This window comes from Ambystoma mexicanum, chromosome 5p (assembly GCF_040938575.1).
Source record: "Ambystoma mexicanum isolate Mex_15411 chromosome 5p, UKY_AmexF1_1, whole genome shotgun sequence".
NCBI lineage: Eukaryota > Metazoa > Chordata > Amphibia > Caudata > Ambystomatidae > Ambystoma > Ambystoma mexicanum.
The window spans coordinates 1200304452-1200328230 of NC_090930.1; the positions used below are offsets into that span (position 1 = coordinate 1200304452).

Here is a 23779-nt window from a genome sequence, read left to right on the forward strand (position 1 = left end):
TAGGTTTGGTCTGCCAAGAGTCATTTGGTCCGACAATGGACTGCACTTTATCGCGGACGTCATTCTGCAAATCTGTGCAGGATTACAGATGGATAAACGTTTTCTCTCAGCGAGACATCCTCAGTTTGCCAGTTTGGTGGAACGCCACAACGGTATTTTGAAGAATAAACTAGCGGAGGTGTGTGCTCACAGCAATTTAAAGTGGCCTGACGCTTTACCAATAGCCTTGCTCTCAATGCAGACATCTGCACAGTCGAAAACAGGACTTTCCCCATACAAAATCATTATGGGAAGACCTGCAAATATATGGAATACACCGAGACCTAGAAAATTGGCCAAAGTCGAGTATCTATTACTGTCTGATTATTGTGACCAGTTGACTCAAAACTTGCGTTTGATTCACCAACAGGTTCGAGCAGCCCTGCCTGAAAAATATGCGGGCCCAGGCCATTGAATCCAGCCTGGGGAATATGTTCTGCTGAAGAATTTAGAGAGGAAAAAGTGCCTTGCACCACGGTGGAAGGGACCTTACCAAGTGCTATTGGCTACGGAAACAGTCGTAGGTGTGCCTGGCAAAAAACATTGGACACACGCAACAGACGTGAAACGAGTGCCACTGCCTTTGCCTCTCGATCAGATCGATAAAAAGGAGACCGATGGCCATGTGCATATTCTGATTGAAGCCAAGAGCGATACGAAACCACTTCCTGGGCCTGAGGAGCTTGGGGGAAAAAGTTGTTCTTCTGAATCGTCGACATTGTTCCTTCGGAATCTGATGATCCCTTGTTCATTGACCATTCACTACCTAGAGCTTTGAGGCACAACCTTCGACCACAAAATCGGATTTAGTTCAGGGATTGACATAACGTTTTGTAATAGAATAGAAAAGTGTGGTAAGGATTGCTGCACCAACGAAGAAACCAACATTGTGCCATTCCCTTATCATTCCCCTGCGGACAAACTAAGGGGCAGGGAGCGGAAAAGAAGACTACAATCAAGATTGGCCATGTGGTCAGGTGCCACCAACGGATGAATTTATAAAGCTATCAGTGAGGCTTCTTAACGGACGCTGAAGGACTATGCCCGCGTTTGGGGCTGCTCGCTTAAATGAGGACATGGTACATTTGCAGTTTGATGGGCCTGTATATCAAGAGCCATGGTCCCCTAGGACAAAATGGATAATTATTCTGGTGATAACCTCTATTATGGTCACATTGATACCGGTGCTATGGTATTTGGAAAATGCACATAAACTTAATATTCTATTGCCAACTGTCAGTGCCTTACCATGCGTTTAAGAATAAAGTCAAATCTTGGCTCTTCGAGAAGGGCCACGCTGCATCTCGCACGTAAACTTTCCGTATCTCTACAACCATCTCTCTTTACCTTCTGTAAATACACTTTCCTATTTTAAAAACTGTGACTCCACTGTACATATGTTACTCACTCTAGTTTATTTTGCCTCTTTGTTAATGTACGTACTCTGTGTTGCACTTTGCTATTGTTGTAAATCATTGTTAATATATGTACCTTTCCTTGTAACAAGTGTACCGTTCCTTAAGAAATGTGCCCAGATGCCTTCGGGCCAGGTTGCACAATACAAATAAAATAAATACAAATACAATGTCTCCCTTACATGTGTACGAACGCACACTTCGTCCACTTGATCTCAGTCAGAGGGGGTTATCATAAAAACACCCTCATGATGATTATGAAAAACCAACTGCTGAGTTTGCACACACTTGCCACAGCATGGTGAGAAGGGGATAGGTTGCTATATTCATCCTCTACCTCCGTCTACTGCATGTTATGCTGCATTTAGGGCACTGTTCTTTGGACGATAGAACGACAGTGCCACTGGTAATTTTGATGGAACAAATATAAATTAATTTGATCGATTGGTATTATTACCTCTGGGATGTTCAGTATTCAAAAACAAAAGTACACCCAATACTGCCACTGTCAGGCATTCTGACAAATACTCCAGACCTTACCAATCTATAATTTCTTTTAAAATGACTCCTGTAGGCAATAAGGAGGTTGCTCCACTATCATATACAATTAATCATAACCCTGATTCTGTTCCATTCTGTATACGAAAAGAAGGTTCCCGACCTATGGTCTTGTATGATAAATGCATGAACACAGCTGTTCTTGTGAAGGAGAATAGGCCTCTGAATATAGGGTGCTCAATCTATTTCGTCTGTGGGAGTGAAGCTTATCCTTGGTTAACAAAAGATTGGCAGGCTACATGTTATCTGGGGATACTCTTACCTTGGGTATATATCACTTCCATCACTGATATGCTGAAAACTCGTCCTAGAAGGGAAATTGAAGGTGACACCCCCTACAAGTACTGGGGGACATTGCTAAATCTATGGTCCCATTCTAGGGACAAATTAAATCGCAAGACATTAGAAAACTGGCTAGGATTTTGGAGGAAACTATCAATGAGACTACTGATTTCATGTTCCATAGGACACTGGAACAAAAACCCATTAGAGTAGTGGCCCTTCAGAACAGGATGGTGTTAGACGTCATCCTGGCGTGGTGGTGTTTGCAATATGGTTGGGTCCGCGTGTTGTGTTTACATACCTGACTCCGCCCCCACCATTTTCCAAGCAATAAAGAGATTGCACATTTTGGGTTCAGAGGTACAAATTCCCGAAGGAGATGGGACCTTAGTACATGGTTTGGGAATCTACTACGAACTTGGGGTGGAGGATATTCTCTGTCCTCGCTATAATCCTTGGTATAGTCCTATTCTGTTGCTGCTGCATCCAATGTTTGCCTGTCCTGGGTTCCATGATAGGGGATTGCTATGCACGTTCATTAGTCAAATTGAAACCAACCCCACACTCACCGGTACACATCACTAATGCACTGGACATGCAGGAGGTTGCTATAAAAGAGTTTATGGCCATCAATATTTATGACAGTGATGATTCAGGGTGTTCTGATGATGACTCTGCAACTTGGTCGTCTGAGGATAACATGTTTGGATGATGCCCTTGGCTTAGGCCAAAAGGAGGGTTTGTGTAAATAGATTTAGTTTAAGTGTCTTACAGGTATGCATATTGGCCGAAGCACATTTGCATCACGTTATGGACTTACTGCCCCACTAATGGTGGCCATGATGCCATTTTGTTTTATTCGCCATCTTGGATGCAATGTTCAGTTCAATTCCCTGCTCATCTTGAATTCCTCACTCTGAACGCGGTGTAAGGCTGCGCCATGAACTCGCTGCTAATTACTAAGCAGGAATGCAGATTCTGCTGAGCACTTTTGTTTGTATTACACTGTAGAACCTTGAAGTCTCTGTGGAAGCATTGCTAATCTATAAGTTAGGTGCCCGCCTGTATCAACCATGTTTTCTCCACTGAACTATAAATTGTAATAATGTGCAGCTGCTATGTGCTCCTCTAGAGGAAACCCTATTCCCAGATTTCAGAGTAGACTGACCTTAGGCTCCAGGAGCAATACAGATAAGCTGTACAGCAAATGTTACCTTGTACCAGGGAACACGATATACCCCCACACAGTTTTGCCCTGCTCCCAGACAGTAAATTGTCAATAGGAGGATGGGGGGAAATGCAGACGTGTTGCTTTAGTAACATTACCTACTTGGAAAGGTCATGAACCCATGAACCTATCACATGAGGGGGCTGGTCAAGTGTTTCAAATGTGATTCTGTTTAGTATATATGTATGTGTCTTTGATTGTTCGTGGCTCTCTCCCGCCAGAGTGTCTGTACACATGCATCGTGGGGCGCTGGGACCCCAGTCCGGCCATAAATAAATGATATTGTGAAAGCTTCACAAAAGGGATGCCTCCTAGTGCTTGAAATTATTGGGGTTGAGCCTTATTTGCTCAGAATTTTACATAGGGAATTCCTTTAAAAAGATGTTTAATATATGTTTTTGATTACTGCCCATCTTTTAAAGACAATACAATTTTTGAGCGCACTTTCCCTTTAACCACAATGTTCACCAGCAAAATATGTGAAGAAGAAAGTATAGCCTAAAGGGTGCAGCCTTCGGAATGAGTGGTATTAGACAGCCAAATTGTGACACCAGGGGTATCACAGATATACAGAAGTGCTGAGGCATGCCTATTTGAGGGACATTGTAGCCAAATATTGAGGTCCCCTAAAAATACAATGTGATTCGAAGCAGTTTGCAGATTGCCATTCTTCCAAAAAGGAGGAAGGATCTGTAGATGAATACAAATATGATGCAGGAGATTGAGCAAACCAGACATTTACAGGCAAGCGAATAAAAGGATGAGGTGACAGAGGTGCAAAGGCCAGAGGCATGAACATGGCAACACCCTCTCAATTTGGCAGGTGTACTGCACAACTGGATTTATTTTATCAGTGAGGAAGAAGGGTGTTGACCACAGTGGTACAAGTTCTAACAGAATTAGGTCTCACACAAGGCTAAGATTGAATCAAGCTTAATGTCCTCTAATAAAATGTGGATGTTGACTGAATGTGTACGTAAAGAGCTGCCGTTGAGGGTCGCAAGGTTTCAATGAAATTTCATTTTCGTTGGTTTGGGGATGTGGGGCCTTAAAGGAGGAGGGAAGAATATGGGACATGGAGAGAAGGATGGGCATTGAGATAGTTTGTGGATAAGGGTCTCCTTGAGTGATGAGGAACGAAGAGGAGAGGAGGGGTGTCATGAATTACATCATACCCTGCATGCCTCCACTCCTCAAAGAAATTCTAAATGACCACCCTGGGGCTGTGGCGGGTTTTGCGGCACAGAATAGTGCTGTGCTCGATGCAGGGCTCTGGGGAGAGTGGTCTGTCCGTGCTTAGTGCAAGAAAAAACACTACCTCTAGATTTCCTTGCCACTGTATGCATGATAAACATTAGATGTTATTGATATATTTTGTATGCCCATAGAGACTAGAACTTTAGTCAAGGAATAGACATTACAGTTGGTGCTTGCTCTTTTACCTAGGAAGTCAGGTCTGTGGGATCAGCTGTGTCCACCAAGTTTTGCTTCCATCTGGATGTGGAGTGACGCAGCCTCTAGCTATTCCCGAGAAGTTGGATCCTCGCTGTCTTGTGCAGCTGTTTATATAGACCTCCCCTCTAAATTGTAAAGGATTTAATAATGGATTGTATATTTTATCTTCCTGAAAAGACAAGCGATCAATAGTAAGGCTCCAACCATATGTGGATTGAGAGTTGTGCAAATCACAGGTATATTTATCCAATTCATGGCAGGGGTAGCGACGAACGAGGGGTGCAAGAGAATCGGGTCTGATAGAGAATGACAAAAGGAAGAGCAGAAGAAGAGAGTAAAAGGTTTGTAGATTTCTTTTTGGCTACAATGCTCCTGGGTGGTGCCATTCAAAGAAGTGTTGAAAACAAGTACAAATAAATTAGATGATCTGTTAAGAATAGTCCACTTTACGTTGCCACTGATTTCAGTATAGCATATGGGGGTGCATAGGCGGAGCTTATGGGATTCCCATGAGAGGTGGTCATGGAAATAATGCGTATGTCTGTCATCATTTATTTAAAAGTGGTATTAACATAAGAATGCGCGATAGACAGCCCTGTATTCGTTTTGAGTGACAGTTTAAAATTGTTTTTAGAGGTTTTAGTGAGACTGAGGAAAAGATAATCGCATAGAAATAGGGTAAAGTGATAGAATAGGGGTAATAGCCATTAAGCGTATGGTAATCAAGCATATGGTAAAAACAAATAAATAAAAAGGACACAGAGCTAAATTATACCGGTCTTCTAAGATGGTGCAGCGAAGTTGATCTGAGAGAGCAAGTAAGAAGTGCAGAGAAGGGAGAGCAGGAGCCAAAGTATGACGACTCCTGAGCCCGGTGACCAAGCAGGGTAAGCGTGCATGCAGGTGAGAGGAGGACAGAGAGTAGCATAAGAGGGTTGGGGAAGGGCGTGGATATGAGAAAGCGGTGTAGAAAGGCATACAAATGGTAGGTGGCAGGGGAGAGTTAAGCATGCAGAGGAAACAGGCTATCATAGGAGGAGAGAGGGATTATTTAGGAGAGAAGGGTCTGGGGAAAGAGGTGGGACACAGAAAGGCGGGTGGAGGAAGAGAGAAGCTGGAGGGAAGGAGAAGTGTGGAAGTTGCAGAGAGCTAAATATACCAGAGGGAGTGAACTCAGGAAAGATAGGATGTAGGGGGAAATTGTAAGAGGACCACACAGATTTACAAATTAAAGTGGCAAAGAAGTGAGAATGACTAGGGCAGTCAGTGAGGAAAATGTGGCTCTGGAAAAGGCAGAATAGGAGAGTACGAGATCAAGTGTTAGCTGAAGGTTGAGAGACATGGAAAATGAATAAGTTGCACAGCACAGTAAAGAGGTACACAGTGTCAGATGAGGGCCAGAGGTGAGAAAGAAATGGTTAGAAGATGGAGATTGGAGGAGGGGGAGTAGAAGAAGGGATTGTACAGGTGAGAACTGGCAGAGCAGGGAGAGGATGAGAGAAGGTGGGATGAAAGGAGAGGCAGAGCACCAAGATAGGGTGGCAGTACAAGGAGTGGATTAAGGGGGAGGTTTGCAGGTTGTTGGACATGCACAATCTTGGAGATTGGTGAACAAAGGTGAGGAGAAAGAAAACAACCAAATTAATGTTCAACAGGAGCTCAGGGTACCTTTCACCAAGCTCAAAGCTGACTTGTTCACAATGTTCAACAGGAGCTTTGGGTTCCCTTCCCCCAAGCTCAAAGCATTTGCTCACAAAGTTCAACTGTTACTGGCTTTCAAAGTTCCTTAAACAACTCTCATTGGCTGGTTGGGACTCTCTCGTCAGGGCGCAGTTTACAGATCGCACGGTCCGCCCACTATAGGTTGCGCAACCGGGGACCCTTGGCTTCTTAATTTCTTAAGCTTTCTTTCACCTTTACTTGTCTTCCTTTAATGTGTTTACTCAAACACTAAATGTTCAGTTGTAGATCTGCTTTCTTCGTCACCCCTTTTATAATCTCACAGAGTTTAGTTTGCCAGCTCCCAATGATAGCCTTTTCATACAATGTCTTCAGGCAACGCATTGGTGGCTTAATGTTCGTTTTTTCTCTCAATAATGCTTCAACAGGTTCGGAAGAATTTCGAAAATGTGCTGACTGCACATGACCACTCTGACGCAATGTAGCTATCAACATTCACATGCTCGCGCACCGGGTTTCTTGTAATGCGAACAACTCACTGGTCACGTTCTTGGTTCCCACTGCTTCTCTGCTCACACAGCATCCTGTGCTAGAGGTCAGGGTTCCACCTCCTGCCCCTCAGGAACTCCTGGGTAAGTTTCTCCACCCAGGAAAACAAGCACCTTGCAGCCACGATGAAGGGACCGATAATCCACATGCTCCCTTCTTCCGAGTCCGTCAGCTCCCTGGAGACACAGCTTCCTCGCCGCACTTCCGCAGACTGCTTCACTTTGCAATTCTCCAGCGGCTCGGCGCTCCACTCTCTACAGGTTCACTACCCGGTGGGCTGGACTCCCTACTGCTCTCTCCCTCTTCTCTTGTGTGTTCCACCCTTTAAACACCTGAGCCCCATTAAGGAGCCTCAGGTGTGAGTCCTTGGCTTGTCCTGCCGGACTGCATTCAGCCCAATTAATAGGACATGCCTGACCTTCAGATTTGCATTCCTCCAAACCCCTCTTCTTCGTCCCAGTATTAGAGTGGTGTTTTCAATTGGAAGTGTGTATTGCTCTTGGAGGTTTCTAGCTTGTCTCAGTACTTTGTGGGAATAAAGGGTGAAGAATGGCATAGGAGTGTCAATATCCAATGAAGGCCGAGGGAGGGTAGGGTAGGTCAGTGTTAGGAAAGACGGGATACCATGTCTCGCCTTCAGGCACCCTGTCCCCAATCCCCAAGGACCACTCAGGTGATCCTCCCTTGGTGGTCCGCCCCCATAGTCGGGATCCAAAAACGATGGCCCTTCCCTGGACACATGAGCAGAATATCTCTGGGGAGTAGTTGTGAGAATGCCTTCAGGTTTCTCGCACAGTGCACGCTTGATCGACCACGGTGGACTGCTATAAGCAGTGCTTTAAATGGGCTGGCTCTAACCGGCCCTCCGTATCTACACTTCTTCTGTTTTTTGTGCCCATTTTAAGCTGGTCCTGCCTAACTTGTCAGGCTTCTGGAAAGTCATGCAGCGCCACAAAGGCTGCCTTAATTCCACTAATCGTGGTTGGGCAGCCTTTTGAAAGAACAGACATGGACATTGTGGGTCTTTTGGATCCCAAAAACCAGCTCAGGCAACAGATACATCTTGGGAGTGGTAGAACATGCCACTAGGTACCCGGAGGCTGTCTCCCTGGGCGGGGCCTTCTCCAAGCTCGAGGAGAGTACTGTTACTCAATCACATTGCTATTCTTCCGATATTTCCTAATACCACAAACATCAGCTGTCCAAAACCTTTCCTTTGTTTCAACACAGCAGAATAATAAACAAGATTAGAGGTTCATGGCCCAGGCATGGTGCTGTCCAGGGAAGGACTATTGTCCATTAAGAGGTGTGAACGGACGAGTAGGGTAGGGGAGGAGGGGGAAAATAAGAAATAGGCGGAGAGCATAACATTGCCTGCTGTGTGAAATAAAGGACTCCGGCAGTTGACATGACATTGCGTTGTATTTTTTTTCACTGTGAATTCAGTTTTAAATCCCATTTTCTTTCACTTTGAAAACAGTTTTAAAAGCACACACTTTTGTAGGCTTTTATTGTGATGTCCTAGTAGGGATGGATAAAATAAATCTATATTCTTATTTGTGCATGGCATGTTTCTGAAACGATTTATATAATGTCAGCTTAGTATCTTATTTAATTTAATTTCTGTACTTTTAAATGCATTGCAATAAACCATTAAATTATCTATTCAAACCTAAACCAACAAATACTTTGATATATTATGAATTGAAAGATATGTGGACAAGTGCTTGAATCGCCGACTGAGCCCAAAGACTGATTTCACCACTTAATCTAGATGTGTGATCCTGGACAAATCAATTGATTTCACTGTGCTTTAACTGCAAACATTGGAAGACCCCAGAAAAAATCCTCCCAAACAATGGCGCAGATTTGGGGGTCATTTTTCAATCTCCCAGAGCGGTGCATGAAGTGGACAAAACACATGTAAAGGATGTGCACATGGTTACTGACTGCATTGGCTACTCTGATGTATTTCAAGGGTATGACTGGCTCGAGTGGAGTCCCAGAGCAAAGCCTAAGTGCCCACCATCCCATCCGTTCCACCTTTCTAAAACAAATACATATCTGCCAGCATCTGATATGATGATGGCACATATGCCTTATTCTTAGAAGTGCAAATAACATGCTGAAATTCGGGTTGCATGAATGTCCATGCATTAGCACTTTGGTGTGCAAGCAATCAAAATTCCATGTGAGGACTACTAAAATGGCAATGTTAGGGAGAGCCCTCCTCTTCTGCAATTAGAAGAGGGAAGAAAATGACCTGCTTCCAACCAAAGAGGGCATGGTATGTTGCCCTAAGTAACATCTGCAGAGCTACTTATTAGGCTGATAAGTCTTGGAGCCAAGTTATGCATCCATTTATTTTGATTGATTTTATTGTGCATTTGTAAGGCACTTATACATTAAGTAAATTGTGTTTCAAAACGCCCACAGGGCAACTGTGTGTTAACATGGGAAAGAAAAGCAAATATAAGAATGAAAGATAGAAGTGGATATACTAGGCCTTGTGAGCATTCAGAACCTGCAAGTGCAGAGAGAGAGAGAGAGAGAAAGGGTGAGGAAGTGTGGGGGGGGGGGGGGGGCGCGCAGGTGGTAAGTGCTGTCCCTCAACAGATTTCAATTGGGATTTTGAAAGTTTATCAGTGCCTTTTCTCTTTAAGCACCTCAGTTTATCCATAGATCAGAGTTAACCATCCAGTATTACTGGTCTTTCTGATCCTCCTTTCCTCCAAAGCCTGCCAACCTTTATACCAAAGCAGGGCAAAGTCAGTCTGTGATTGATGGGTGCCTTTGAGAGATGACTGCATTAGTTTGACATAATCAGATTTCAGGGAAATGCCTTAAATGTACACCATTATACTGGGCTGTTGGTTGGAATCCCTGAATGTAATGTTTCAGTGTGCTAGGGTCCGTGTGAAAGAGGGTGAACATGTGATTGGAGCGAGGGTAACTGGGGAGAGAGACAAATAGTGATGAGTTTGGCACCAAAGAATGACAGTGGTCTGCCTATGTTTTTGTGACTGCATTAAGATTGACTAAAAATGCGTGTCATCGCCATGCACCTCGATTTACTGTAGAGGCGCTAGGTTTTACCTTCATGCAGTCACCATTTTCCATTGAAACAAGAAGACGCAGTAACCGGATCCAAGCACAGTATCAAGTACCTCGGGTGTCAGCAAACGAGCTGATTCATATGTTCATACCGGTGGATCAGCATTCCTGCAAACTGGGGAGTGAACGAAAAGGGTAACACAATTAACTCAAGCACAATACAAGTGAGCAAGAAACAAACCACTTTGCATTAGGAAGTATGTATCAATCGGTTGTAGAGAGACGGCGCCGGATCACCTCTTACGTGTATTTGCATGGTGACGCATTACAGCATTAACAGAGAAAACGCCCAACTCGTGACCCCTACCTCTTTCTCCAAATGTCTAAAGTCGGTGTGCCAACCCTCCCACCCCCCTCCAAAAAAAGAGCGACGCTGACTGCGAGGGGTACTTTACACATTGTATCTGAGGCAATAACTATCCCCTCGCAGATCCCCGAATAACAGGAGGGCACGTTCTCGAAAAGGAGTATGTACTGCTTTACAGGGGCTACAAGAGGGGAGAGATGGGCCCGGGTTCAAGCCCCATGTGATGCCAATGAGGGCACTATCACTCCTAGACACATTTCCCAGTTATATGCGTGACAACTCGAACCAGCCCTAGTTTTTGCTCCCAATTTCCTGCTGGAATTTGTTTCTGTTTCGTTTTTTCCCCATTGCAAGTTGGGCCTACCAGTTCCACGATGCAGTGAAAAAAAAAGGACTGGCTCAAATATTCGGCATATAAAAGGGAAACTTGGCAGCTATGATATCTGTGATAGGCCTGACAGGAAATGTAACTACATTTCGGTTTGTGAGGTGCAAGTGTAAAAAATAACACTCATGCTAATCTGAACCATTTTTATTTGGGGTCGAAAAAGACCTATGGCAGCACTGACCTCCCTGGTACCTGGTTCCTGATAATGGAGAGCAGGCGAGGGAAATAAGCAAAGGGACTGTTGCAGATTGAAGAGCACCACACGGTGTGTCGGACGCTCTCTAGAAAGCAATTCAGTTGGGAAACTCTTGAACAGTAAAAGAATCGACGTGGAATTTGTACAACACTGACTTTTGCAGTGAACATCTGAGACAAATATCCCAGATTGCAAAGCCAACTCTCTGTGAAAGAAACATTGTATTTCCGTTCCTTCCCATCCCCTCCTTTTCTGTTCACTATTTTTGGTTCTATGTTCATTCATCCCAGGTTTTGTTTTTCGCTGTGTTTTTTGCCTTCAATGTTTGCCCGAAAAAACTCATTAATTTCTTATTGTTTTATTTGGGGTGTCCCCCACAAGCCACCTTTCTCCTATTATTTATTCCATATTCCCCTCCCAACCCCACCCTACACGTTATATGCCCTTAGACCCCCATCCCCATATTTCGGGCAAACATTTTCGGCAAAAAACACCACGAAATAGAAAACTGGCAATGAATTGACATCATACTCCATTTTTCTTATACGCATTCTGAAGCTAGTTTTGCCTGCATAACACACATTAGCACCCTGGATGGGGGTAATGACCAATCAGGATGCTTGAAATGCAGGATGCATTGTCTGGTACAAGCATGCATTCTGAGGAGCCTTGGTAGCCGGCCCCCACTTCCCTTCCCCGCTCACCTCAGCAACTGTGTAGTTTCCGACATGGGTGCTAAAGGTGTCTTTTTAAAAAACAATGTTTTCCCTTCCCCGCTCACCTCAGCAACTGTGTAGTTTCCGACATGGGTGCTAAAGGTGTCTTTTTAAAAAACAATGTTTTTAAAAACATTCCTTTGCCATGGAGCCTGGCGCAGTGCAGTGCTGCTGTCCGCTCAGTCCGTTTTCAAGTTGATGACATCAGAGTAAATAACATTGAAAACGGATTGAGGCTTCCAGCTGCACTGCATGGCGCCAGGCCGTAAAAGGAAGTTCTTTTAACTAATGGCGATATGCCCCTCAGCGGCAGGCTGATCATCGCTAACAGTGCTGCTGCCCTCATTTCTGTGAATTGTTCCCAATGAGTTTGAAGGATATGCCAATTAAAAAATATATATATTTTTTAATTAACGTGTTTGATTATCAATTAAACCTTTCAATTAAAAATACAAAAAAGTATAATTAAACACAAAACGCACACTAATGAATCTTAAAACACTCATCAATTTTCATTATGTCTATATATACAAATTACACTAAATAAAAAACCCATCACTTTTTGACTAAAACCAATTAAAAAAAAAGAGTACATCATTATTGACACTGTTAACAACCTCCTGCAAGATTCGTATGGTGGCAGTAAGATGGGAAAATACTCTACGTTATCAAGAGCTTTGATCCATCCTTGTAGTAAAGGGTGTTTAAAAACATTACTATTTTTAAGCGCTTTTACATTAAAACCAATAAGCCCAATCAACCTCCTACAAGATTTCATAATTGCAATAAGAGGGGAAATTCCTGTGTTATCAAACCCTTTTATCGATCCTTGCAGTAAAGTTTACTGTCACCCCTCATACACATAGCCCACCAATCATCTCGGGAAATAGCTCTAAAATGTGGCAACAAGCGACCTAAGTGCAGCTGCCTCAGATCATTTAAAGGGGAAGTTCTCTCAGGAATTCTATTGGCCCAATGGATCGGGCATATATTTTTGAGCATATATTAATAATTCCGGAAAAAAATCCAATGCATCTTTTCTGACATAGGAACATGCGAAACTCATGGCTCGGAAACCGCCATCTTGTCATAATCTTATGCGTTGATCCATCACCCCAAGTTCAAGTGCCCTCACGGTAGTAAATCAGATCACCCGCCCCTCAAGCTGACATCACTAGATGCTTACGCCCCTGGTCACAATGCTAGTGCATGTCTCATTTGAATGTTCTCTGTGGGCAATCTATTGACGTGTCTTCATGGAAATGTCAAGACGCCTCTTTCCTGGATAAGTAGCAAACCCTTTCTGATCAGACATCATCAGAGTTTCTTCTTCCTTCGTGTCAGTCTATTTCATTTCGAGCCTCCATGATTTCTTTTTGCTCTGTTCAGCTATTTACCAAGTATGACGTACTGAGAAAAGGTACTTACACTACTTCAAATGAATAACTCTGTAAGCGCTTTCCATTTCACCATTTTTACATAATTGACAAATGTCTTTACCAAACCATATTTAAATGTTATATTTACATAACTTCTTATTTCCATGTGCCAATGCGAACTTTACAAGTTTGGTCCTAATCCTCTTGTCTTTGCAACATGTCTGTTTCTTCTCATAATTTTCTTTTACATTGCATTTTACACTAAAACCTTAAATTCGTTTTTTATTTCTCCCACAGTATGATTTTATACTTCTTCAATACTCAAGAATTATGGCAACAAGTCAGCCCTGCCTCTACGAGCTAGAATATACTGAAGAGGAAATGGTTGAGAGAAAGAAGCAGAAAAGATGGGAAATCTAGTGAAAATCAAGATGATCAATCACAGGATCCTGATCCTAGTCACATGGAAGACATTTCCAATTGGTGTACCTGCTATCGATTTAAGGTAATAACAACTTTGGAGGAGAACTGCTGTTACAGAGAAAACTCTGACTGCTTGGCCTACATAGCCGAATAAGAGCCTCCACCACTATGCGTTACCCCGCTGCATGACTTCAGGGCAGCCTGCCTTACAAGATCCGTATTGATAATGATGAGGGACCGGGTGCATGAACTTAAAGCAACAGTTGACTCTTGATCTCAAGTAATGAGTACATTTTGTGTTTATAAGTTATATTTGTAAGAACCTTGAACTGTAGCCGTTTATGTTGTTCTCCTACTATATTGCGATTTCGCAGGGTCACTGACGATATACATTTTGATTTATTTGAAAAAGTTATAGTTCTTAGTTCAAGCCAAACTATTCAACATTCTATTTAGCAACTTAATAATAACATGTAATTGACTTTAAAGCTAAAAATATTGTCCCTATATTTCTATCTTTTATAATTCGAAAGGACGTACATATTTTACATCACACTTACTTGAAAAGAATTGTACTGTGAGTACTTTACTCACAAAGTTACTTTTCTAATTCATAACAATGCTTGTATTTTAGAACATCGGCCAAACAAGATAAAGGCAATTATTGGATCCATTCAACAAAACTATTTCTGTATCTGTTACACATATGGTACAGGTTTGTGGCCTATCTAGTGTTTACATGGTGGATTCATGGAAGACTGGGATTGCACATTCGACAAGTAATAACCGCCTTTGGGAATCGAGCCATTCTTGAAGAATTCCCTCCATACAATACAAGGGATTTATACGGACAGTACGTCAACCAAAGCAGTATAATTTGTACTCCATGCGAGTGGTCAGTAATGCAATTTTATTCTCAAATAACATATGTTAAAAAATGCCTCACTGTCCCTACTCTGCTGAGGATTTCCCTGCCTACCCAAAACTAAGGGAAAATACTCTAACACAGGACAACTGGCCCTCACACTAAGCAACAAACAGAAAGAAAATATATGGCAATTCAACATGACATGGACAACATTCACAGTTTCCGAATAACCTTTTAATGTCCTGGGTAATTCCCTTCCCCAGGATTCAAGGTCAACTCTGTTAATGCTCAACCATAGAAATAAATGTCTCAGATCAGTTCTTGATGTGTCAAAGTTAAAGTAAGGATTGTTAACCAAAGTTTCAATGATAGCAAGTCTTTTCTCCTTGGAAAAATATCTTCTTCCAACTTGATATTGATATTTTATTTCTATCTCGCTCGTACACAAGTGTTTCAGAGCGTGAAGCTTCCGCCAACTAGAACCAATGGTAATCCCAACCACAATGATTTGTCACTTTCTCAAGGAGACTTGCCACGGTTCGAAAGAAATGCAATGTTCACAACTGTTAGTGATACACAGTTCTTGGTTAACAGTTAGTATTTCATTGGTTACAGTTTTAGAATGCACAATGGTATATTTGTCAGGATGACATCTCATTGCCGCTGCTTCCACTTCTAAAACTTCACTTCGACTTGATTCACCATGAGAACAGTCACCTTTGTATCACAGTACTCCACCTTGTTTAGACTACTACAGTGTTGCATCTACTGACAACCTGATATACCACAGAGATTCAGTATTTTGGACTAGTACCACAGTTTCAGTATTTTGTACTTCTAGACAGGCTTCGACAATATATACTTCTTCAGGTAGGCAAGGCACTCTTCCTCTAAACGGCTCTGTTCAAAAGGGGAAGCCTCTTTGCCTTTCTTCTCTGTCTTCCACATTAACTACCTGGGTTTACCTATAAGACTCACTTCTCTCTGGTTTCCACAGTCTCTGGCACTACAGGTTGTGTCCACTTAAAATAGTCTTTACAGCCAGTTAACCTTCCCCAACTTTACCTGCACCTTTCTGCAAGCTATCAGGCCAAGTAATTACTTAGAAGCCATGGTGCCACTCTCTTAGCTTCAGGTAACGCTTGCACACTTGTATCTTAGGCCAATGCACTGTTAGTAACTTCACAGTAGAGGTGTTTTGCTCTTTAATTCTGAGAACGTTTGGTTTCACTATTAATATGGGGAGACTCTTAGTTTGGGCAAGGCTGGTTCTCTTCTTCAATAATTTATACACTTTGACGTCTTATAAATGAAAGGTATGTCACATCTAGATGAAGAATAGGATTCAGTCTTTCTTGAGAAACCACAATTAAGCAGGCGCGACCACTTCTTGATATAGTTTTCCAGATTTAAAGATTGGTATAGAATTGTATTCCCATGGGAACGTGAAGGATAGAGTTCAATCCTCCTTGGAGAACCACAGTTAGGCATATGTGACCACTCTTTCATGTATTTGTCATAAGTTAAAGGTTTCCACAATTGTATTGTCACTGTTAGGTATTCGGTAATGGTCTGTGCAGTGTGCACTCCTCTTAATTGGTGACATGCGACCACTCCTTTAGACAGTAACAGTCTTCTAAAGATTGGACAATGTGTTTAAGCAGCGTTAGCTTTCTATGCAAGTAAAAGGGACTTTCAGATTACACGCGAGTGCTACATTTCCATTGTTCGGGTATCTTAGCTTCAGAAAACAACTTCTACTTGCTTTAACTCTTACGCGAGTTAACATGGAGCTAGATACTGTTGCCAGCAATACTCATGTAAGGCGTTAGAATGCCGTACTTCACTCACCGGCTTCTTTGACACTTGCTCTGCGGATTGCACTGCTTTCCCGACTTCTGCCACAATTTCTACTGCTTCTGTCTTTGTAAGGGCCCACACTCTTCCTCTCTGAAGGCATCTCTGATCCGCCCACACCTTTTGGAGCCCCTCTCGCTTCTGAGACCACGGCTTGACAACTGCTCCTCGGTCTACAGCACGGTCTCTGCACGGCAACCAGAGCAATCAGGCTCACATGGGGAAAACCGGAAATGGCCCAAAATGTCACCCTCACAATTGCGATGGCCGAAATGCATGACTTTTATTTTTTTTAAACACCCCCTTTACACCACATATATATGTGGGGGGGTATGGGATATTATATTAATATCTGTGGGCTGCGGGGGGTCTCCCCCGCATATCTATGTGGTGTAAAGGGGGTTAAATGAAAACAATTGAAAATAAAAAAGGTCTGCATTTTCGATCCGTCGCAATTGTGTGTGGTCGCAGTGATCAGATAGATCCGGAAAACCAGCTCTCATGCACGTCTTCCACTGCGTAGCCTCTGCACTTCAGAGTTTGGAGGAACAGGACCCTCTCAGAACATGTAGGTGAAATCTGCTGTCTCCACATTCCAGCGTCCCTCTTGTTCTGCCACTTCTGCTTGGTTTGCCAACCTTGTGCCTTCTTCCTTCTGCTACCACTGCTACAGCTCGCATTCCAGTCACAGTTCCAGCACCTTCCAATTGCCTGAACCTGAGGGGGCCTTTTATGCATCCCAGGTTCTTCAGGTGTGGGAGGTTAGGCTTAAATGCCCGGCAACTGCTACAGCATACCTATTTAGCCCTCTTGCTCATCCCAGTACTCATGGGATTATGGGACTTGTAGTCCCCTTCAACTAAGTTAGCTTTTGAAATATTTGAGTTAATTTTAAGGGCAGATTTATTTCCCCTAAAATCATTAAAGGATGAACTGTTAGAATGAGTTGTTATTTTGAAAAACTTGAAGGTGTTTCACATCCCAGTCCCCAGGTATCCCTTACTCAGGTGGCCAGGGAAGGGCCATCGCTTCTGGATCCCTCATCTGGGGGCTGGTTCTTTTCGGTCCTCACCCCTTCCATGTGGAATTCTCTTCCCCTCAGCTTTGTAAGACTACGGGTCTCCTTAGCTTTTGCAAGGCCCTCAAAACTCACTTATTGTGAGTTTTGCTGATCCTTCTTGTTGTCTCTTGTTACACGACCTAACAGGTTGTCCCTTTTAGCACCTCGATGCCCTTGGGCCTTTGTTAGCACTTTATAACTCTCAGTTACATTACATTGTATATACCATCAACCCTTTCTACTAAAAAAACGAGCATTTTACTAAATGATTTAACTTTCAATTAAAAATATATGTATATAATAATTTTGCATTGTATATTTTCAAATTATTTCAATTTACTATGTGTTTCATTTAAAGTTTTCCTTTCAAACCTCAACAACAAGGCAAAAAGACTAAAAAAGGGCATTAAAAGGGCGCTTGTAAATCATATTCTTAGCATTTATTCACTTGTTACTTTTTGCCTTCATGTACGCTATATTACATTACATTCTAATTTTGAATAAACAACTATTTCAATAAATGTTAATGATAAAACCTTTACTGTCACAGGGCCTCATCACGAGTTGGGCGGTAACTATTAGTCCTACCGCCAAACCCCCCGGCGCTATTAGCACCGGATCATGGGTTTGGCGGTAATGGAATTCCCCATTACCCACTGAGCCCATTCGGGAATGCCCCATTCCCCATTGGGCTCAAGGGGGAATTTTCGCGCTCTTACCGCTGGCGGTAATAGCGCGAAATTTCGGTGGATTTCCCCTCAGCTGAGAGCTGGGGAGAAATCCGCCGAAGCCCTGATTTGGCGGACCCTTAAATCCGGCGGTAATAGCGCGACCGCCGGATTTAAGGGTTACCGCCAAACTCGTGATGAGGCCCATAGTGAATAAAATCAATGAAGTAATATGACAAGTGAATTAAAGTAATTTGTAAGTCACCAACACCTCCAAGTATACTATTAAAAAATGCATGTCATACCATCAAGATCAATAAAAATTAATGTTACTTCCGTCAATCATTTTAAAATATAATTCGGACTATATCATAGTCTAACCAAACAGCTATACCTTTATCAATGCATTAATTTACCCAATGCCCTTTAGTATTTTTTTGGGGGCCTGCAGGTTCAACACAGTGTAAGTGAATCTACAACTCATTGTGTTCTAGTGTCTATCGACAATTGTCCACAGTGAGGGGTCCGAAATGCGACACGGACACAAAGGTAAAGTTTCTTCAAAGTTTGCAATGTATTCAAAGTAAAAAGGGTTTTGATGAACGCCTAATTTTCCCTAACCTAACAGAGAGGTCCCTACCTAGCAAACTAAAACTAAAGAAAAATGAACTAGTGCCCAAAATACCTCTGGCCCTCACACTAATATACACATTCAAATTATACAAGGAAAATATGCCTGACTGTTGGTTCAAGAAAAACAGTTTTGTAATTCAAACTTAAATGTTCTTGGAAGTATAATTCAAACTCAAATGTTCTTGGAAGTATTCCTTGCGACAAGGGTTGTATACCCTTCCCCTGGAACAATTCAGGAATACTCAGATTATAGTTTTGTTTAAAGAAAATTCCATTCAAAGAATTAGAAAAGTCTTTTTCAACCATAAAATCTTTCTTAGAGATACACCACATTTTCATTTCACCATAGATGGCTTAAAGTCGAAACAACTCAATATCTTCCACAATATCTCTCTTACAAGGGAATTTCCCCCAAACACAGGCTCCAAAACCAAATGCAACTCTTCTGTTATCATATGACACTTTCCTCAAAAGAAAACCTCTTCTTGTCAAGATAGCACAATACTCTTTTCCAATACTTCTTCATAATTTTGTCTTGATAGCAAAAAGCAACTTATCTTGTTGATTCTACTGCTCGTTAATAAATTATAAAGTACATAAATTCTCTTCATTTAATAAAGGTTCTTTCCACATATATTTCTGCCACAATTATAGTAAACAATCAACTTTTTTCCTGGTCCACTCGCCTGACCGGACTAACTACAGCCCTTTCCTGGTTTACCACACTGCCAGGAAGAAATCTCATACAACTAACTTCAAACTTGATGGTATGATTGGTTCCAATATTCTCCACACCAATCTCTCTTGGAAGGAGGTTTAACCAACAATTGTCTCTGCTTATACTCTTTTGGCTCTTGATACCTTGTGTTCCACTTTTCCCTAAACTGGGAACAATATGCGCAAGAATTATTCTTAAATGATTTCTCAAAGACTTCTCAAAAGCCTTTGCATTGACAGCAGTTTGGGTTACAAGATTCCTCCAATTTAAATCCCAAAAAGGAAGAGTTGCTCTTGTGTCGCCTCGGTCTAATTTCACAATCACTTGGCTGTTGACAGGGTGAGATATCGGTTTTTCCAAATGTGTATCTCTCAAGTTTTTAAGGGGGTTTCACAACTTCTTGGCTGATGGTAATGCTGGTTGTGAATTATTCCCAGTGTTTGTCTTAATACATATTTCTCATAGCCTCTTGGCTGTAGGTAGTATTTGTTTGAGGCTTTCTTCACTGATATTTTGCCCAAAGACTTCTGAAAGCTTCTTGGCTGTAGGTAATGTTGTTCACAAGATTTCCCCCCTTGTATTGCCATATGAGAGAACTTTCCTTGTTGCCACTTTGTTTCATCTTCCTTAACTGTTTGATATTGATCAAATAGGTTCTGCTTTGTTTTATCAATACTTCAGTATTCAAAATTCTGTTTTTGTAATAGTCTTAGTGCACGCAGCACCGCGACATTGGCATTACCTCACTGCCAACTCACTGGTTCTATGCGGCGGCTCAAGCTGGCTCTTCATCTTCACGGTGGGGCTTCTGCTTCCGGTCAGCTTCCTTCCCCTCCTCTGCAAGTCTCTGGTAAGTGATGCAGCGGCAGTCTCTGGGAGCAACGACTGCCGCCATTGATCTTCCGCTGCGATGCTCGGCTGCCACACGCTGTTCTGGAAGCACGTCTTCTCAACTAGGCTTCCTTTTATTACACTTTTTTCTGCTGTGCGTATCGTGCAGTCTTCTTTGTTTCTCCTAGTCGGGATGGCTCCTGCAAGCAGGCTTCTCTCATTGGCTGCCTCTGCAACTTGGGATGATGGTAGCTTTCCCAGCTACGCTTCCCGCAAAGCCAGCAACTGCTTCACAACCTTTTTCCTTCGTTTCACCTTCACAATCTCTCTCTATCTGGGTTTCATCTTAGGTTTTAAATATCCTGCTTGGTGTTTCAATTCACAACAACTAGACAGCACCTTTAAGTATTCACCATTCTGAGTCCTCTTTGCCTCGAAGCTCCTCTTCTTCATCCCAGTACCTTTAGCATTGTGGGAAGTGAAGTCCATAGAAAAGTGTGTAACATCAAGTTGTTTTATGTTCTTTCTAATTACATCAGATTGTTCTATATGCTGGGAGTTACTAAAGTAAGGAGAGCTTGAGCTTGTGGAAAGAGTCTTTAATTTCACATAAGAGGTGCCAAACTATGCGTCAGGGCCATCCTCGTCGGAGCTGGTTGAAGCAAAGGGCAATTCCATCTCTGACGTGGACTACAGTTCCCACCGGCCTGGGTCAGTCACGTGAGTGCAGGGAGGAGGTAGGCAAGGGTAAAAGTAGTCAGCGCCCAGTCAAGGGTGCTGGCGATTATTCATGGCACATGTGATTGGTGTCGGTAGCCGCAGGAATATGGGCGCGACAGTGAAACAGGGAGAAGGGGGCTTAGCAAGAGTTCTTCATCCACGCCGCAGTGACTTCTGCCTCTGGACTCACAGGCGGGTCTGGAGGCCTCAGTTAAGTGCCTCAGTATTTTGTGACTAGCAGATTGTTGGTGTGCAGCAAGACGAGTTGGGAACAACTATATTCTTTATTTGGTACAATGAAGAAGCAAATGAAAGTGGACAAGTGGAGTTGCCAACAATGAATAGCAATTGTATGGACATAGATGAAGGTGTTCCCCAGGTGTTCCCTAGTACTCTAAGTGAATGCACACAAGTGGAGTTGGCATAAGTGGGAAGTTGATGGACATACCCAGGAGTCAAAAGTGAAACGTGTTTTGCATGTCCAAATTATTATGCGATTGGGTATTATTCCAAAAAGTTCTGCAGAGTGTTTCAAGAGTCGAGCTAAGCAAAGAGTTCTTTCATGGGTTAGAGATATGCGTTAGAAATGTTCTAGGATGATTACACGTTTCAGATGAGGTCATGAATATGCAGTTTGAAGTCAAGTGTTGGATTACAGTAGAATGTACAAGTGAGTCTAAAGATATATAGAGGTGCAGTCTAGGTAGGTTTCTTTTCCTTAAATCCCCCTTCCTGTCCATAACCTCTTCCTAATCCTCTTTCCAGTATTCCTAATTCCTCCGTGCCCATCCATAACTTCTTACTAAACCTCTTCCCCTATTGGTTGCCTAGAGGTGGCCTGTGCAACTAAGGTGGGCTCTTCGTGCCAATCAAGGTGGGCGGGTCGTGCACATGCGGCATCTGTGGTTAGCTTGACAGTGTGGATTGCACACATATAGTAATTCAAGGTTTTCATCTTCAATGCCTGGGTTTTTGCAGTATCCGCTTTATCCTGTTTAATTGACTTTTTATAACAGATTCTTTTCACACTGGTATTAGCAGGATTAATAGTATGCCATTAAATACATGGGAATTATTTCATCTTCATACTGAGGGGAAGAAGACTACTGCATCTCTCCTATTGGAGTCATCCCTTCCCCTTGATAGCCTTCTCCTCCCATGTAATCCTTCCCCTGGATACCAACCCCAGGGTTATGTGAGAAACCAGATGGTGTCTCACAGGCTAGTCCTCGGGAATCGGTCATCCAGGTGGCCAGGACACGGCCATCGCTTTTTGGATACCATTCCTGGGGGTGGAGCAGTGCGGGAGAATCACCTGGGTGAGGGGTGTTCGGGGAGTGGAAGTGGGACGCCGGGTGGCAAGATGCGGTATCCCCTTCCCTTTAACACCTTTACCCCATCCTACCAGATAGGATACTTATGAAGTCAACCCCCCCCCCCTTTCCCAACACAAACACTTTCTCACGGACAGCCCACTGTGAGAGAAAACGAACTAACACCCGAGCCGTATACCTGACATGTTCCAATACAATGGTCAGGCAATTACTGATTATTACACACACCTGACTTACATTACACTTCCCCACACAGACAAAAGGCGGACCACGAAAGCAGACTCCGAGTGAGGCAAAGCACACGAGGAAGCAGCAGCTCCAAGATGGTAGTTTGATACAAGGCGAAATATGACAAGATCGAAGAGGATTGAAAGGAGGGAAGTGCCCTTGACCTTTTCATCGAAAGACTTACTTTCATGAGCCTTTGAGAATAGGGAATGTAAGACCAGGAATCAAAGCTGAAGAATCCCACATTGTTTGTTGGAGATACCCGGGGCTCTCCCGAGTCGAAAGTCAAGGCGGGCCGAATTGTTTGCTGCTGTGGTACTGTCCTTGGCTCCTACAACAAAGCAGCGCCTGTGAAGTCAGCACAGCCGGTGAGTTGGGGAGACTGAAACCAGACCGGTCTGTGATGAAGCCATGGTTGCAAGCTGCAACATTGTATAATGAAAGCTGACCAGAACAGTGTATGAAGCATATATGGCAAGCGATGCAAATTAAAAAGAAGTGGAGTGATTGAACTTTGAAGCCAAGATACGATACCGTAGACAGAGTGGTTCATTACCATGTGGGTACTCATTCGAAAGTCTCGGTTAGGTATCCAGCTGAAAGATGGCAATTGTGAAAGTGATCAAGAAATAGTGACATCGAAGTGGTCCTGCAGCGGGTCAAGTGAAACCCTGTACACATTCGAAATTTTGATATTTTTTGTTTGTTTGTGTTAAGAATTACAATTTAAATTGGAATTGGTACGAACCCGGCAGAGGGAGACCAATTGTGTTAAAAGGGATCTGAGCCCGGCTGAGGAGGATCCGGGTTGAACCGCGAGTCAACCGCGAAAGAATATCCTATTCTGCGAACATTGTGTTAAAAGAATCTGAGACCGGCTGAGGGGTATCCGGGGTGAACAGTGATCGCCTCAGAAATTGAGTATTTGTGAAAATCGGAAAGAGGAAAAGAGCCAGTTTGTTTGTTGCATCAGGCCCTCTGACTCAAGAGACTTTGAAAGGCAAGGGGACTTGGGCACGGAAGGCCTTGATGCTAATGTTTGAACTGCACCCTCGTGCTAGAGAAGCCAGAGACGGTGCTAAGCTCGAGTGTACCGCTTTGTCCCGAACGGAATACGTGGGGTAGCGAGGCCA

The 23779-nt window shown here is 43.0% G+C and overlaps 1 protein-coding gene across 2 annotated transcripts in view; it reads right to left on the minus strand.

Annotated features, from left to right (window-relative positions):
• PIGN (phosphatidylinositol glycan anchor biosynthesis class N) overlaps positions 1-23779 on the minus strand; it is a 1975532-nt gene that overhangs the window by 1915307 nt on the left and 36446 nt on the right. The window contains exon 2 of one of the 2 annotated variants that reach the window (XM_069613664.1): positions 10303-10435. The gene's annotated coding sequence lies outside the window, so the exon portion shown is untranslated. The remainder of the gene's footprint in view (positions 1-10302; positions 10436-23779) is intronic. The other variant, XM_069613662.1, reaches the window with a different exon arrangement.